General features: G+C 40.1%; 1 protein-coding gene and 1 long non-coding RNA gene across 4 annotated transcripts in view; one reads left to right on the top strand and one right to left on the bottom strand.

The window, feature by feature from the left end:
* Nucleotides 1-16,329, top strand: part of FAM107B (family with sequence similarity 107 member B) — a 224,234-nt gene that overhangs the window by 5,546 nt on the left and 202,359 nt on the right. The gene's annotated exons all lie outside the window — the stretch shown is intronic.
* LOC143691202 (uncharacterized) overlaps nt 1-16,329 on the bottom strand; it is a 30,092-nt gene that overhangs the window by 532 nt on the left and 13,231 nt on the right. For 2 of the 3 annotated variants that reach the window (XR_013179397.1, XR_013179398.1), the window contains exon 3: nt 873-961. The exons of the other annotated variant lie outside the window; for it this stretch is intronic. This is a non-coding gene — a long non-coding RNA (uncharacterized LOC143691202). The remainder of the gene's footprint in view (nt 1-872; nt 962-16,329) is intronic. 3 annotated transcript variants of the gene reach the window in all.

Here is a 16,329-nt window from a genome sequence, read left to right on the forward strand (position 1 = left end):
GAGTGGCATAAAGTGCACTATATACTCCAGTACACAGGAACGTTCCATTCCAGATATCCAGTTGCATCCCAACAGAAAAAGAGAGGGATGACTGCTTGGCTTCTATTAGAATGAAGTGCAACAAACAGACCTTATAAAACCAGGACATTTTACATTGTACAGCTTTGGTCATTGGAAAAGATCCAATAGCAAAAATGCAACATTTTCAAACAATTTCTTGCTAAGGACAAGTATAATTCAAACTAAGAAATAAAAGATGAGTGTGTAATTTCATCAAATTTTAAGGCATCATATTCAAGTGAGGTTATCACAGCATTTACAATTCAGATAAAAATGACATTTTTTTCTAAGTATGTGTTGATATGGGGGAAGGAGGGAGGTACAAAAAGAAGAGGGCAGCCCATTTCTGAGCAGCACCTATTTCTAGCTCATCAGAGAGCACCTAGCAATCTGCCTGTGCCCTTTGCATCTGTAGCCATTATTTTAGCAGGCAGTGAATGAAAAGGTTTTACTTTGTACCTAGGTTTCCAAGGTCTGATTCAAGAGCCACCAAGGAGATTCTAATTTATTGATAAGACTCATTTTCTACTAAATACTTAAATCTGCATAGTTGGAATTTCCATCCTCTTGATTATGTAACATGCAGTCCTACTTCAGTTAAAAAAAATTTCCACTATTCCACTCTCTGGCTATGCTGGAAACTTTAACTTTTCATTTGCTCCAGGAACCACAGGGGTTAGTTGAATGAATATGCTATATCTATCATAGGAAATTAGAGATTTTTTTCCAGCCAAGGACATGTGTTAACCTGATCTGAACTGCCTTTAGTTTTCCATTCCCAGTTCTTCCTTTCCAAAGAAAATATAGCTCACCCAGTCAACACTTTTTCCAATATTAGGTTGATGCTCTTGGTGGTGTAATTTTGCACCCAGGGAGGTGAGAGCTTGGAAATTTGAGGCAACTGGAGGAAAAGAAGCCTTCATGAAAAGCACGGAATCTGCTAGGGGAGGTGTTTATGACCTAGTTCTGAGAAGTTGCCTTGTGGGTATCCCATGTTCAGTTAAATGGAAAATGACACTCAGGCAACTCTTAGAAACTAAACACATGGGCATGATTTCGTTGTCCATAGAAAACTAGAGATTTCCCCTCAAATGAGCCACCTGTATGATTTTGTAATTTAATACATCAAATCTCAACAGAAAAGGGTAGTAAGATGTGTCTCACGTAATTTGATAAAGTAGCAATTAATATACTGCAAATTGCAAATAATAAATGGACTTAAAATTTTAATCAATTAATTAATTTAAAATACATTTTTCGTTTGAGCAGTTGCTTACTAAACAATTCGTGCCAAAAGTACAGGTTTCCTAAAAGTTCATGCAGGAGGTACAGAGTTCATGTAGACCACCCCCAACAGTTTTCCTTATTAACATTTTGCACAAGTGTGGTAGCTTTGTTACAATTGATAAAATGATTTATTGTAATTATTTTACTAACTATAGTCCATAGTTTACATTAGAGTTCACTCTTTCTGTTGTATAGTTCTATTCTGGCAACAAATATACAATATAAAATTAATCATTTTACTACTTTTGAGTTTGCAATTCAGTTGTGTTAAACATATTCATGATGTTGTGCCACCACCACTGCTGTCCATTACTGAAACTTCTCTATCACCCTGACAGAAACTTTGCACCAGTTAAACATTAACACATCATTACCCAACCCTACCCTTTCCTTTGTAATCTGTATTCTAATGTCTGACTGAATTTGCATATTCTATTAATTTCATATAAGTGAGCTCATACAATATTTGTGCTTTTGTGTCTGGCTTATTTCACTGAACATAATGTTTTCAAGGTACGTCCAGGTTGTAGTAGGTTTAGAATGTTATTTCTTTTTATGGCTAAATAATACTTCATTGGATGTATATACACAACTTGTTTATCCTTTCTTCTGTTAATGGAAATTTGGATTGCTTCCATCTTTTGGGAAGCAATTTTGTAATGAACATCAGTGTGCAAATAACTGTTTTGAGTCCCTATTTCAATTCTTTTGGCTATATACTGAGAAGTCCCTTGCCAGGTCCTATGGTAATTCTATACTTAACTTTCTGAGGAACCATTTGCCACAGTAGTTGCGCTATTTTACATTCCCAAAAATAGGGTCTGAGGAGATTCCTGTTTCTCCACATCCTTGCCAACACTTGTTATTTTCCTTTTTTTCTTAAATAACAGCCACTGTAGTGGGTGTGAAACGGCATCTCATTGTGGATTTTTTTTTCATGGAAATAAATGTCTCAGTCAAGATTTATTTCAATGCTTGGAAACATTCAGACTAATCAAAATGGTACTACTATAATTTCTTAAAATACATAAATATAAACTTTTCACATAAAAATTTTGAAAATACATAAATATAAACTTCTCACATAAAAATTTTGAAAATGTTGATACTATCAGATTTTCAAAAGCAATAACTATTTAAAAAACACAAGACAACAATAAAATATCAAAGAACATTCTTATGCTTATGAGAACATAATTAGCAGCAAACTAGTCAAACAAAATAAACACAAATCTGTTTTTACACTTTGCATGTTTGTTTAACTTTGCTTCATAAAATAATCAAGGCATCTTTTGTTCAAGTGTTTTATTTCTAACATTAAATTGCTTTTTCTAAATATTGTTATAAAAAAATGAAAAATGTCACATACTGCTGTTTGCCATAAAGTCATATAACATAAAGTACAACCAACTGAGTTTATCCGTGTTTCCAATAATCCAACGTGACTTTTAGTTGTTTTTCTATATATATATATTTTAATTCAGTTATGCAGATTAGGGAAACTGATTTATAATGAGTTATTTTATCTTTAAAATTACCTCCTATATACTGCCTCTCCTTTCCAGCAAATCCAGTGCTAAAGTGAAAAATGAGGCCCAAAGCAATCTTTAACCTTAATTTCCCAAATATCAATTTCAATTTTTTACCTACATAAACAAAAAGGCTCAAATAGCTGAAAATCACATAGTTAGCAGGAAGGAAAATGGATATGAGATGAAGATTATTTAACTAGAACTTTGTTATTTATGCTTTTCCCCCAAGCTACAGGTACTCTTCAGTCTGGTATTGAACATACAGAACTTCAGAGTTTAGATTTTTTTCAGGCACATAATTATACGAAAAAGAAATAATTTTCAAACTCTTTCTTAATTGATCTGTTCTTAAATATTTTCAGGGGAGAGGAGTCCCAAGAATTTTGTGTTCTTTAAGAAGCTGGTCTATTTAAATGAACATTTAAATGTTCAACGAAATCTTGAAGAAACTTATAGAAGTTTTTTTCTAAAAGTGCAATGCAGATATGCATGGCCATCACTGTTCATATGGTGAAAGGATGTAATGGTAAAGGTAGATTCAGTTCCCTCTAAGTGAACAGCTGTAAACTAACCTAAATGGAAAAAACAACATGAAAAACTCGACACTGTCAATAGTTTAAAGGGAAAAAGATCCAATAAACAAAAATGTGAAAAACAAGAATATCTCCTCTTAAAAAGGAGAAAAGTATTATCCAATGCAAAAATGAGAACTACAGATTTGAATAACACTCATTTTTCTTTGACTTAAAATACAACCAGAGTGCACAGGTGGTTCAGCGGTAGAACGCTCACCTTCCATGCAGTACACCCGGTTCGATTCTCAGACTATGCACCTAAAAAAACAAAACAAAACAACCAAAAACTGATGGAAGAAGGAGGTCAAGAGCATTTAAAATTGAGGCAGGTCTATGTAAAAATGGAACAGAGAACAGAGTACAGTGATTTCACCTCATGAAGGAAAGGACTGAAATGAAATTTCACAAGTCTTTATGTCTATAATAACTATATTAATTTGTATTAATGTAAAAAAATCATTTGCAGATGATCTGTAATCATTTTCATGAGTTGACTATTTTAAAAATGGCATCACTCTTTTTTTTTTCTTCCTGTTTTTAAATGGAGCCCCAGTTCCATTTTCCTTCACAGGCCTTCTGTGAAAATGTAATTTTGAAAGCAACATAGTGTCCATGGCCATGTTACCCGGAAGGAAGATCTCTGCTATCCCTTTATTTTATTCATACACGTGCATGCTAAAATTAACACATCAAGTGAAATACTGAATTTTTATTGCCACCAGAAACTTGTTTGGTGATCCCACATTAAGACATGCTACTTCTAAACTAAGTCCACAATCATTTCACTGGCCTGCTCAGAGTGACCTTCAAATGCCACTCAGCAGTCTGACAGAGCCCTCCAAAGTCAAGATCAGTAGAGCAGAGTTTTCTTCACCAGGGCAATCACACTCTATTTTTGGGCTTCAGTAAGCATTAGAAAAATCATCAACAAGACACTCTACTCACCAGGTGGGGTTGGGATGAAGTCTAGTTGGAAGGCTTTGCTTTCCCTCTGAAAGGTCAATCAAAATACAAGTGCACATGTGCAGGCATCGCGCGCACGCACACACACACACACACATACACACACACACACCAGAGTTCAAGCGTGCTTCAAACTCCACTTTTTTTTTTTTATCAGCAAATCGTCACACATCTGCTTTGTTCTTATTCTGATGAGCACTCACAGTCTGAGAATTTTAAATAAGTTCAATCTGATTTCTGACACTGGAAAAATAAACCTAAAAGCAATTTAGAAAACACCTGCCCATGAAGTTAGATGGCAAAATATCTAAAGCTTCTCTTGAAATCTGTGACCTCAGAGGCTGACATGGTTTGATGGGAAATTTAATGTAATAGGTTGCGAAAGCCAAGAGGCCTGTTGTCAGCAATGAAGTCTGAAAGTTAGCAGAATTAATAACACTGTACAATGGAAGAGACTTCAAGGGACAAGGCTGCAGAATTGGGGGCAAAACAAACAAACAAAAGCCAGTGCACAATTATAAAAACTAAAAGTCTGGATTTTTCCTCTTAGGTTTATAACAGACTACCAAACCTCTGTTTGTTACTTCTACAAGCCTGCTCGGTTTAGTAGCACATGCTATACAAGTACCTGTATACATATTGGTGTTTTAAGAATCATGTCTCATCTTAAGCTAGGGATATACCTTTCAACTACACTTACATACGTTTTATTTCCATCATAAGAAACTTAAGACGTTTCTAGTGGTACATTTTGGAAAGCTTTGAAATTGTTTGTAATTAACATATTACATAAAAAAGAATCTTGATTTTTAAATGTGGCATGATGGGTTTAATTTAACAACTGAAACATACAGTAATTACATTGTATTGTTTAAACTAATCTGAAGCTACATGAGTTAGATTTTTAGGTTTGTTTTTAGGTTGATTGATCTTTAAAATACAACCAACACAAGACAGTGTAGTTATGAGCAGTGAAATACTAGAAAACAGTGAGTGAATAAATAAAATGATTTTTCAGCAGTGGCCATTGATTACTTTATTTTTAGGAACCTGGGAGAAATTGTCTTTCTAAAATTTAAAATGTTCTAATAATTCTAACTGTTTCTTAGCTTCCTCAATATCACCTTGAGTTGCTGAAATAAGTGACTCCAAAGCCTCAAAGTTCTCTTCTAGTCTGAGGAACCCAAGGATGGCCACATTGAGCATTTCCCCATAGAAGTCCTCTTTGAAGGGGATGTATGATGTGAGTTTCCATGGACTTTTTTGTATTCTTTTGTATGGTGTGCTGGTTTGAGAATATTATATACCCTATGTGCTGGTTTGAAAGGATGTATGGACCCTAGAAAAGCCAGCCATGTTTTCATCAAAATCCCATTTCATGAAGGTAGAATAATCCCTATTCAATACTGTATGTTTGAAACTATAATCAGATCATCTCCCTGGAGATGTGATTTAATCAAGTGTGGTTGTTAAACTGGATTAGGTGATGGCAGGTCTCCACCCACGTACGTGGGTCTTGACTGGTTTACTGGAGTCCTATAGAAGAGGAAACATTTTGGAGAATGAAGGAGATTCAGAGAGAGAGAGCAGAAGGACATAGCCACAAGAAGCAGGGTCCACCAGCCAGTGACCTTTGGAGATAAAGAAGAAAAATGTCTCCTGGGGAGCTTCATGAAACAGGAAGCCAGGAGAAGAAGCTAGCAGATAATGCCGTGTCTGCCATGTGCCCTTTCAGATGAGAGAGGAACTGTGACTATGTTTGCCAGGTGCCTTATCACTTGAGAGAGAAACCCTGAACTTCATCGGCCTTGTTGAACCAAGGTATCTTTCCCTAGATGCCTTTGATTGGACATTTCTATAGACTTTTGTAATTGGAACATTTTCTCAGCCTTAGAACTATAAACTATCAACTTATTAAATTTATCTTTTTAAAAACCATTCTGTTTCTGTTATATTGCATTCCAGTGGTTAGCAAACTAGAACACCTTAGGAAAGCCATGTTTTAATCCTGATTCAATCTTGTGGGGGCAGCCATTTCTTTTAATCTTGATCAATACTATAGGTTGGAATCTTTTGCTTATATTATCTCCATGGAGACATGACAAACATTAGATGAAGATGTGACCCCATCCATTCCAGGTGGGTCTTGATTAGCTTACTGAAATCCTTTAACAGAGGAAACATTTTGGAGACAGCAAAAAATGACAGAAATGATAGAGCGGACAGAAGCTTCACAGTAGAGCTAAAGAGATATGTTAAGCAAGTCAGAACCCGGAGAGAGTTAAGGGAAGCCAAGAGATGAAAGCCAGCTCTGGAGAAGCAAAATGAGGAACCCCCCAAAGGAACAGAAGCTGAAGGCATCAGAGCCCAGGAATAAGGGACCAGCAGATATCAGCCATGTGACTATCCAGCTGACAGAGGTGATCTTGACCCATTGGCCTTCCTTGAATTAAGGTATCTTCCCTGGATGCCTCAGTTTGGACATTTTTTATAGACTTAAGACTGTAAAGTTTTAACTTACTAAATTACTTTTATAAAAGCTGTTCCATTTTTGGTATATCACATTCTGGCAGCTTCCAAACTAGCACATATGGGTTCCATCCTCTGTTCACCTCTTATGGACATCTCCACTTCCAACACTGACCCAACCATAGTAAATGTCAGTGGATAGATCAGCTGGAAGATTATTTTCTACTTGCTCAGGAAAGCAGTGGGGATGCCTAGCTGCTTTGAGACCAACAGAAGCTCCACCCCAACTAACCCCATCAAAAGTCGGGCTGGGGCCTCGAGATGCCTTCCACTTGTGGTGCAGGGTCAGTCCAGCCTGCGTGTCCTGCAGGGTCACCACCTAGGTGGTGCCTGGATGCTCTCGGACCAGAGGACAAGGGACGAAGCTAGGTGCGTCTGCCCGGCTCACGAGGCCTGTTGGCTCCGACGACCCACTGCAGCAGGTCCCTCATGTCACTTACCCAACAGAAGCTACCCGGGGCCTGGGAAGTTGCAGTGTCAGCCCCACTAAGCTGCAGTGGCTGAAGTCGGTACAGGAGTGAGCGGGGAGACTCAACCCTCCCCACTCCAGCAGTGCTGGGAAGCTGCATACATTGCCCCTCATTGTGCTTTTGATTTGCATTTTTCTAATGACTAAATAATGTTGAGCATATTTTCATACGCTTACTGGGTAATTGTATATCTTCTTTGGGGCAATGTCTATTTAAGTTCTTAGTACCTTTTAAAATTTGGTTGTTTGTCGTTTTGTAGTAAAATTGAGTTGTAGCAGTCCTTTATGTATTCTGGATATTAAATACTTTTCAAATATATGGTTTCCAAATAGTTTCTCCTATCCTGTAGGTTGTATTTTCACTTTCCTGATAACCTACTTTGATGTCCAATCAGTTTTTATTTTGATGAAATTACATTATCTGTTTCTCTTTTGTTGTTCAGCGCTTTGTTATAAAATCTAAGAAGCCATTGCCTAATATAAGGTCCTAAAGATGTTTCCCTATGTTTTCTTTTCAGAAGTTTTAGTTCTTATGCTTAACTCCTATAGTTTTAGTTCTTATATTTAGGTCTTCAAACCATATTGACTTAATTTTTATACGTGGTATGTGGTAGGAGCCTACTTTCATTCTTTTGCATGTGGATATCCAGTTTTCCTAGCATCATTTATTGAAAAGACTATTTTTTCATTATTTGGGCATGGTATCTGTATTAGTTAGGGTTCTCTAGAGAAACAGAATCAGCAGGGAACACTTGCAAATATAAAATTTATGAAAGTGTCTCACGTGACCGTAGGAACGCAGAGTCCAAAATCCACAGGGCAGGCTGCGAAGCCGATGACTCCAATGGATGGCCTGGATGAACTCCACAGGAGAGGCTCACCAGCCAAAGCAGGAATGGAACCTTTCTCCTCTGAGTCCTCCTTAAAAGGCTTCCCATGATTGCATTTAGCATCACTAATTGCAGAAGACACTCCCCTTTGGCTGATTACAAATGGAATCAGCTGTGGATGTAGCTGACGCAATCATGACCTAATCCTATGAAATGTCCTCGTTGCAACAGACAGGCCAGCGCTTGCCCAATCAGATGAACAGGTACCACAACTTGGCCAAGTTGACACCTGTCCCTAACCATGACAGTCCACCCCTTGTCAACTTGGCACTATATATATATATATCACCTTAGACCATACTTAATTTCCAAATGAAAACAAATAAGCACACATTTTTTCTTTTACCTGACAATACTCAACTGTCCTGCATATAACTGGAAACACATTAAATCTCTCCAGAATAGCGTGCAAATCCTTGGGCAACATTCATTCTTAAACTTGATATCTTACAACTTAAATAGTATAACACAAACAAAACAGCATTACAGTCCTCGTTTCTGTAACTGATCACGTGGTCGAAGTTCATATTTATCACTACCTTCTTCCACTACCCATTCCATGTTCCCTTTCCCCTCAGCAAGCACTTCAGCTGGCCGTGATTCTTTGCCTGGTGGGGTGACCCAAACCTTCATTCCTGAAGTCTCAGAGCCATTAGTGGTCCTGCCTGGATTGTGTTGTTGCAGTTTTCCATTGATTTTAATCACAGGGCATGGTAGTACTAATAGACGCCCCAGGGGATCTCCTATATTCCAAGAAAACTCTTCTTTACCTCCATTATGTAGTTGCAGTCCTACTTCCTTCTGATAGTCAGGGTCAATTACCCCAGACAATAATGTAATCCCCTTCTTGGTGTGTTGATCCAGAAGCATAAGTAGCCCAAAATGACCAGGTGGCAATCTTAACTTCCAGTTCAGTGGTATCACTGTTGTTTCTCCTGGGGAAAGCACACCCCGTTTTGGAACTAAAACCTGTAGACCAGCAGAACTCAGGGTAGCAGGGACAGGAAGCAAAAATTTTCCTAGTGGATCACTAGGAGTAATAGTGAGTGGCACCGCACCCATTTCCACCCCTTGGTTCCTGGACCCATGGATCCTGGCTATGGGAGAAACAGCACCATACAGCGGACGCTGATTCAGAGCATACACAGCTTCCTGGAGAACATTACCCCAGCCTTTCAAGTTTTTGCCAGCTAGTTGGCACCGTAATTGAGTTTTCAAAAGGTCATTCCACCGTTCTATCAATCCAGCTGCTTCTGGATGATGGGGAACATGGTAAGACCAGAGAATTACATGAGCATGTGCCCATTCCCGCACTTCATTTGCTGTGAAGTGTGTTCCTTGATCTGAAGCAATGCTATGTGGAATACCATGACGATGGATAAGGCATTCTGTAAGCCCACGGATAGTAGTTTTGGCAGAAGCATTGCGTGCAGGGAAAGCAAACCCATATCCAGAGTATGTGTCTATTCCAGTTAGAACAAATCGCTGCCCCTTCCATGAAGGGAGTGGTCCAATGTAATCAACCTGCCACCATGTAGCTGGCTGGTACCTCGGGGAATGGTACCATATCGGGGGCTGAGTGTGGGTCTCTGCTGCTGGCAGATTGGGCACTCAGCAGTGGCTGTAGCCAGGTCAGCCTTGGTGAGTGGAAGCCCATGTTGCTGAGCCCATGCATAACCTCCATCCCTACCACCATGACCACTTTGTTCATGAGCCCATTGGGCAATAACAGGAGTTGCTGGGGAAAGAGGCTGACTGGTATCCATAGAACGGGTCATCTTATCCACTTGATTATTAAAATCTTCCTCTGCTGAAGTCACCCTCTGGTGTGCATTCACATGGGACACAAATATCTTCATGTTTTTAGCCCACTCAGAAAGGTCTATCCACATACTTCTTCCCCAGACCTCTTTGTCACCAATTTTCCAATTATGGTCTTTCCAAGTCCCTGACCATCCAGTCAAACCATTAGCAACAGCCCATGAGTCAGTATACAAACGCACCTCTGGCCAGTTTTCCTTCCAAGCAAAATGAACAACCAGGTGCACTGCTCGAAGTTCTGCCCACAGGGAGGATTTCCCCGCACCACTGTCCTTCAAGGACACCCCAGAAAGGGGTTGTAATGCTGCAGCTGTCCACTTTTGGGTGGTACCTGCATATCATGCTGAACCATCTGTAAACCAGGCCCGAGTTTTCTCTTCCTCAGTCAATTCACTGTAAGGAACTCCCCAAGAGGCCATAGCTCTGGTCTGGGAAAGAGAAGGTAATGTGGCAGCAGGAGTGGAAACCATGGACATTTGTGCCACTTCTTCATGTAACTTACTTGTGCCTTCAGGACCTGCTCTGGCTCTATCTCGTATATACCATTTCCACTTTACAATAGAGTGCTGCTGTGCACGCCCAACTTTATGGCTTGGTGGGTCAGACAACACCCAACTCATGATAGGCAACTCAGGTCTCATGGTAACTTGGTGGCCCATGGTTAAGTGTTCAGTCTCTACTAAGGCCCAGTAGCAGGCCAAAAGCTGTTTCTCAAAAGGAGAGTAGTTATCTGCAGCAGATGGTAAGGCTTTGCTCCAAAATCCTAAGGGTCTGCGTTGTGATTCTCCTATAGGGGCCTGCCAAAGGCTCCAGACAGCATCTCTATTTGCCACTGACACTTCCAGCACCATTGGATCTGCTGGATCATATGGCCCAAGTGGCAGAGCAGCTTGTACAGCAGCCTCGACCTGTCGCAGAGCCTCCTCTTGTTCAGGTCCCCACTCAAAATTAGCAGCTTTTCTGGTCACTCGATAAATGGGCCAGAGTAGCACACCCAAATGAGGAATATGTTGTCGCCAAAATCCAAAAAGACCAATGAGGCGTTGTGCCTCTTTTTTGGTTGTGGGAGGGGCCAGATGCAGCAATTTATCCTTCACCTTAGAAGGGATATCTCGACATGCCCCACACCACTGGACACCTAGAAATTTTACTGAGGTGGAAGGCCCCTGTATTTTTGTTGGATTTATCTCCCATCCTCTGACACGCAAATGCCTTACCAGTAAATCTAGAGTAGTTGCTACTTCTTGCTCACTAGGTCCAATCAACATGATATCATCCATATAATGGACCAGTGTGATGTCTTGTGGGAGGGAGAAACGATCAAGGTCTCTGCGAACAAGATTATGACATAGGGCTGGAGAGTTGATATACCCCTGAGGTAGGACAGTGAAAGTATATTGCTGACCTTGCCAGCTGAAAGCAAACTGCTTCTGGTGGTCCTTACTAATAGCTATTGAGAAAAAAGCATTTGCCAGATCAATAGCTGCATACCAGGTACCAGGGGATGTATTGATTTGCTCAAGCAATGATACTACATCTGGAACAGCAGCTGCAATTGGAGTTACCACCTGGTTGAGTTTACGATAATCCACTGTCATTCTCCAAGACCCATCTGTTTTCTGCACAGGCCAAATAGGAGAGTTGAACGGGGATGTGGTGGGAATCACCACCCCTGCATCTTTCAAGTCCTTAAGAGTGGCAGTAATCTCTGCAATCCCTCCAGGAATACGGTATTGCTTTTGATTTACTATTTTGCTTGGTAGGGGCAGTTCTAGTGGCTTCCACTTGGCCTTTCCCACCATAATAGCCCTCACTGTACGGGTTAGAGAACCAACGTGGGGATTCTGCCAGTTGCTCAGGATGTCTATGCCAATTATACATTCCGGAACTGGGGAAATAACTACAGGATGGGTCCGGGGGCCCACTGGACCCACTGTGAGATGGACCTGAGCTAAAACTCCATTGATCACCTGGCCTCCATAAGCCCCCACTCTGACTGGTGGTCCAGAGTGACGTTTTGGGTCCCCTGGAATTAATGTCACTTCTGAACCAGTGTCTAATAATCCCCGAAATATCTGATCATTTCCTTTTCCCCAATGCACAGTTACCCTGGTAAAAGGCCGTCGGTCTCCTTGGGGAAGACTTAGAGGAAGGTTAACAGTATAAATTTGTGGCAGTATAACAGGTTTCTCCCCCATAGGGACCTGGCCTCCCCTTCATTCAAGGGGCTCTGGGTCTGTAAACTGTTTCAAGTCTGGAAATTGATTAAGGGGCCGTGACTCTGTGTTTTTGTAATTCAGGTTAGACTTCTGTTCCCTTGACCTAGAACTCTTTTGTTTATACAGCTCCAACAAGAATTTAGTAGACTGCCCTTCTATTGTATTTCTAGGCACCCCATGATTTACTAGCCAATGCCACAAATCTCTGCGTGTCATATAATTTTGATGCCTCCTTTGAGTTTGTTGTCTATTATAATAGCCATGTCTACCCTGTCTTTGGTGATTAAGTGCTGCCACCTGGCTTCTGCCAACTCGGGATCCTGTCATCCCCATTGTGTTTAAGGATTCCAGCTCAGTGACAGCAGTTCCTACAGTAATATCTGACCTACAGAGAAGTGCAACCACAGAGCTCTTGAGGGATGATGGTGCTAGTCTCACAAACTTATTTCTCACTGTTCTGGTAAAAGGTGCATCCTCTGGACATTCCTGGGGTGTAAGAGCAGGCTTTGCATGATAAATCCACTCTAACATCCCAATCTCTCTAAGCCTATGGATCCCCTCATCTACATTATACCAGGGCAGTTCTGGCATTTCAACCTCAGGTAATGTTGGCCACCTTTTGATCCATGTTTCCACCAACCACCCAAACAAGTTGTTAACACCTTTTCTAACTGCTCTAGCTATAATATTGAATGCAGAATCTCTGCTTAGTGGGCCCATATCAATAAATTCAGCCTGATCCAGCCTTATATTCCTCCCACCATTATTCCACACTCTTAAAATCCATTGCCACACATATTTCCCTGATTTCTGTCTATATAAATTGGAAAACTCACACAGTTCTTTTGGAGTATAACGTACCTCCTCATGTGTGATACTTTGTATCTCACCTTTAGGGGCCTGTTGGGACTTCAGTCTAGTTATAGGTCTAGAAGAAATGAGGGGTGGTGGGGGTGGGTCATGAAAAGAATTAGAAATATCTTCCAAGCCATTTGCTTCAGGGCTTTCATTTGCAGTTTCATCTGGTGAAACAGGATTAATAACTCTAGGGCTAATCCCTTCAGGAGGAGGTTGGGTGGCCAATTCCTCAAGGCAGGCTGGAGGTGGGGCGGCTATGTCCTCAGGGCAGACTATTACAGGGTTATCTAAAGAAGTTTCAGCATGGTCTAAGGTTTCAACCTCACCCCCAACATCATTATCAATCCATATGTCACCATCCCATTTTTCAAGGTCCCACTCCTTTCCAATCAATGCCCTCACTTTAATGGCAGACACCATGCAAGACTGAGATTTCAGTTTACGTTGTAAAGTTGCTACTCTAACAATAAGATTCTGAGTCTGATTTTCAGAGATCTCAAGTCTACGGCTACAGGAAATAAAATTTTCCTTCAGGATACTCATAGAAACCTCTACATCTTTCAGACGGCACTTAAGCTTCTTGTTTGAAGCCTTAAGCCCATCCCTTTCACCCTTTAATGTAGACAGTGTATCTAACAACAACCAACCAACATCTCTATAACTCTTATTTCTACAAAACTCTGTAAAGGTGTCAAAAACATTATCCCCCAGAGTCTGGCTTCATATAAGCGAAGCATTAGGAGAATCGAATGATGATATTTTGACTATCTCCTTTGCCAACTCAGTCCATAGATTGGGAGTGTCATTCTGATTACGGGAATCAGAGTCCTTAGTGTCTCTGAGCCCAGTCAGAGTAGAAAACCATTCATAAAAACCCATTTTTAAGATTCTGTTCCTTAAGAACCACTCCTGGTACCAAGATGTATTAGTTAGGGTTCTCTAGAGAAACAGAATCAACAGAGAACACTTGCAAATATAAAATTTATGAAAGTGTCTCACGTGACCGTAGGAATGCAGAGTCCAAAATCCACAGGGCAGGCTGCGTAGCCGACGACTCCAATGGATGGCCTGGATGAACTCCACAGGAGAGGCTCACCAGCCAAAGCAGGAATGGAACCTGTCTCCTCTGAGTCCTCCTTAAAAGGCTTCCCATGATTGCATTTAGCATCACTAATTGCAGAAGACACTCCTCTTTGGCTGATTACAAATGGAATCAGCTGTGGATGTAGCTGACGCAATCATGACCTAATCCTATGAAATGTCCTCATTGCAACAGACAGGACAGCGCTTGCCCAATCAGATGAACAGGTACCACAACTTGGCCAAGTTGACACCTGTCCCTAACCATGACAGTATCCTTGTCAAAAAGTAATCAGTCATACCTCTTTTTGTTGTTCAGATATGGTTTCACTCTCTCTAAGCCCAACTCTGCAAGTAAAAGTTTCGCCCTCCCCCTTATGTGGGACATGACATTTGTGGGTAAAAGTTTCCCTGGCTGTGTGGGAGATGATTCTTAAAGATGAATCTGGCCCTGGCACTGTGGGATCAACAATTCATCCTAACCAAAAGGAGGAAATGAAGTATAACAAATAAGGTATTGGTGCCTGAGAGAGTTCAAACAGAGTTGAGAAGCTTCTCTGGAGGGCACTCATATGCAAACTATCATAACTTGCCAAACCCCAACTAAAAACATTCCAGCCAATCCTAAAGAACACCTAGAGTATTATGTAAGATTCTACAAAGGTTCCATACACTAAGGTAACTTTCCAGGAACTTACAACCCCCAGATGGGTATGTATACCAGATAAGTCCTGAAATGCAGAGGGGCTGGTCTCTCCAGAACATCAAGTAGTTCCATTTCCCTATGCCGTATTATCAACAGCCCCTTCCAACATGAAAAGGTTAGAATGGGCATGGCCCAAATACCCCCAAAGAGTAGGAGAAAGGTCAAAGGTGGTGGTGGAATTATACAGAGAAGGTAGGGTTTAACAAATGAGTATGATTGCTGAATCATTATATTGGTATTTCTTTTTGTCTCCAGTATCTAGCAGCTAGAAGTAAAAACCTAAAATTGTGGAATTGTACCCCATTTCAAACTCTGAAATCTGTTCTACAACTAATTGTGGTGCTGTGCTTTGAAATATATTGCTTTTTGTATATATGTTATTTTTCACAGAATAGTCAGTTGTGATGATAAAAGTTATGTATATTCCTTCTAGCCTCCAATGTTCTGGAGCAGCTAGAAGGAAAAATCTGAGATGATGGAATGGTACCTCATGACAAACTCTGGGATATGTTCTGTAACTACTTGTTGAAGAGTGCTTTGAAAATTATTGCTTTTTTCTTTCTTTACTTTGTATATATGTTGTATTATACAATTAAAAAGTAAAAAGAAGCAATTAGTCATAGATGTGAGGATTTATTTCTGAACTCTCAGTTCAATTCCATTGGTCATTATGCCTTTCCTTGTGTCAGTACCATACTATTTTGAGTATTATGGCATTGTAATAAATTTTAAAATAAAAAAGTGTGAGTCCTCCAACTTTTCTTTTTTAAGATGATTGGCTATTTAGGGACCCTTACCCTTCCATATGAATTTAATGATTGGGTTTTCCATTTCTGCAATGAAGGTTGTTGGAATTTTGATTGGGATTGTATTGAACTGTAAATTGCTTTGGAAAAATTGGCATCTTAAAATATATTTAGTCTTCCAATCCATGAACATAGAATGTCCTTCCATTTATTTAGATGACATGCATGGAGCAGTGAAGTAGGAAGGAGAAAGAATAGACTTTGGTAATTAGCAAATGATGGATTTCACAGATGGTTCTTAGTCTCAGGCCTTGTCCAAGGACGTTGGGGCTTGTCTATAGGAAGGAGAGTCCTTTCGACTAAGTTTCTGCAGGAACCCATTTGACCTTGGTACTTAAGTCTCAGTGGGGTCTCATTTAGACCATTCAAAATTTTCTGGTAAGTATTGTGATGTGCTTTGAAATTTATTGGTTTTTTTGTATATATGTTATTTTTCACAAAAAAGTCGATTGTGATTATATATTGTAATCACATATAAACATATATATATATTCCTTCTAGCCTTCGATGTTCTGGAGCAGCTAGAAGGAGAAA

This window comes from Tamandua tetradactyla, chromosome 7 (assembly GCF_023851605.1).
Source record: "Tamandua tetradactyla isolate mTamTet1 chromosome 7, mTamTet1.pri, whole genome shotgun sequence".
Lineage (NCBI taxonomy): Eukaryota > Metazoa > Chordata > Mammalia > Pilosa > Myrmecophagidae > Tamandua > Tamandua tetradactyla.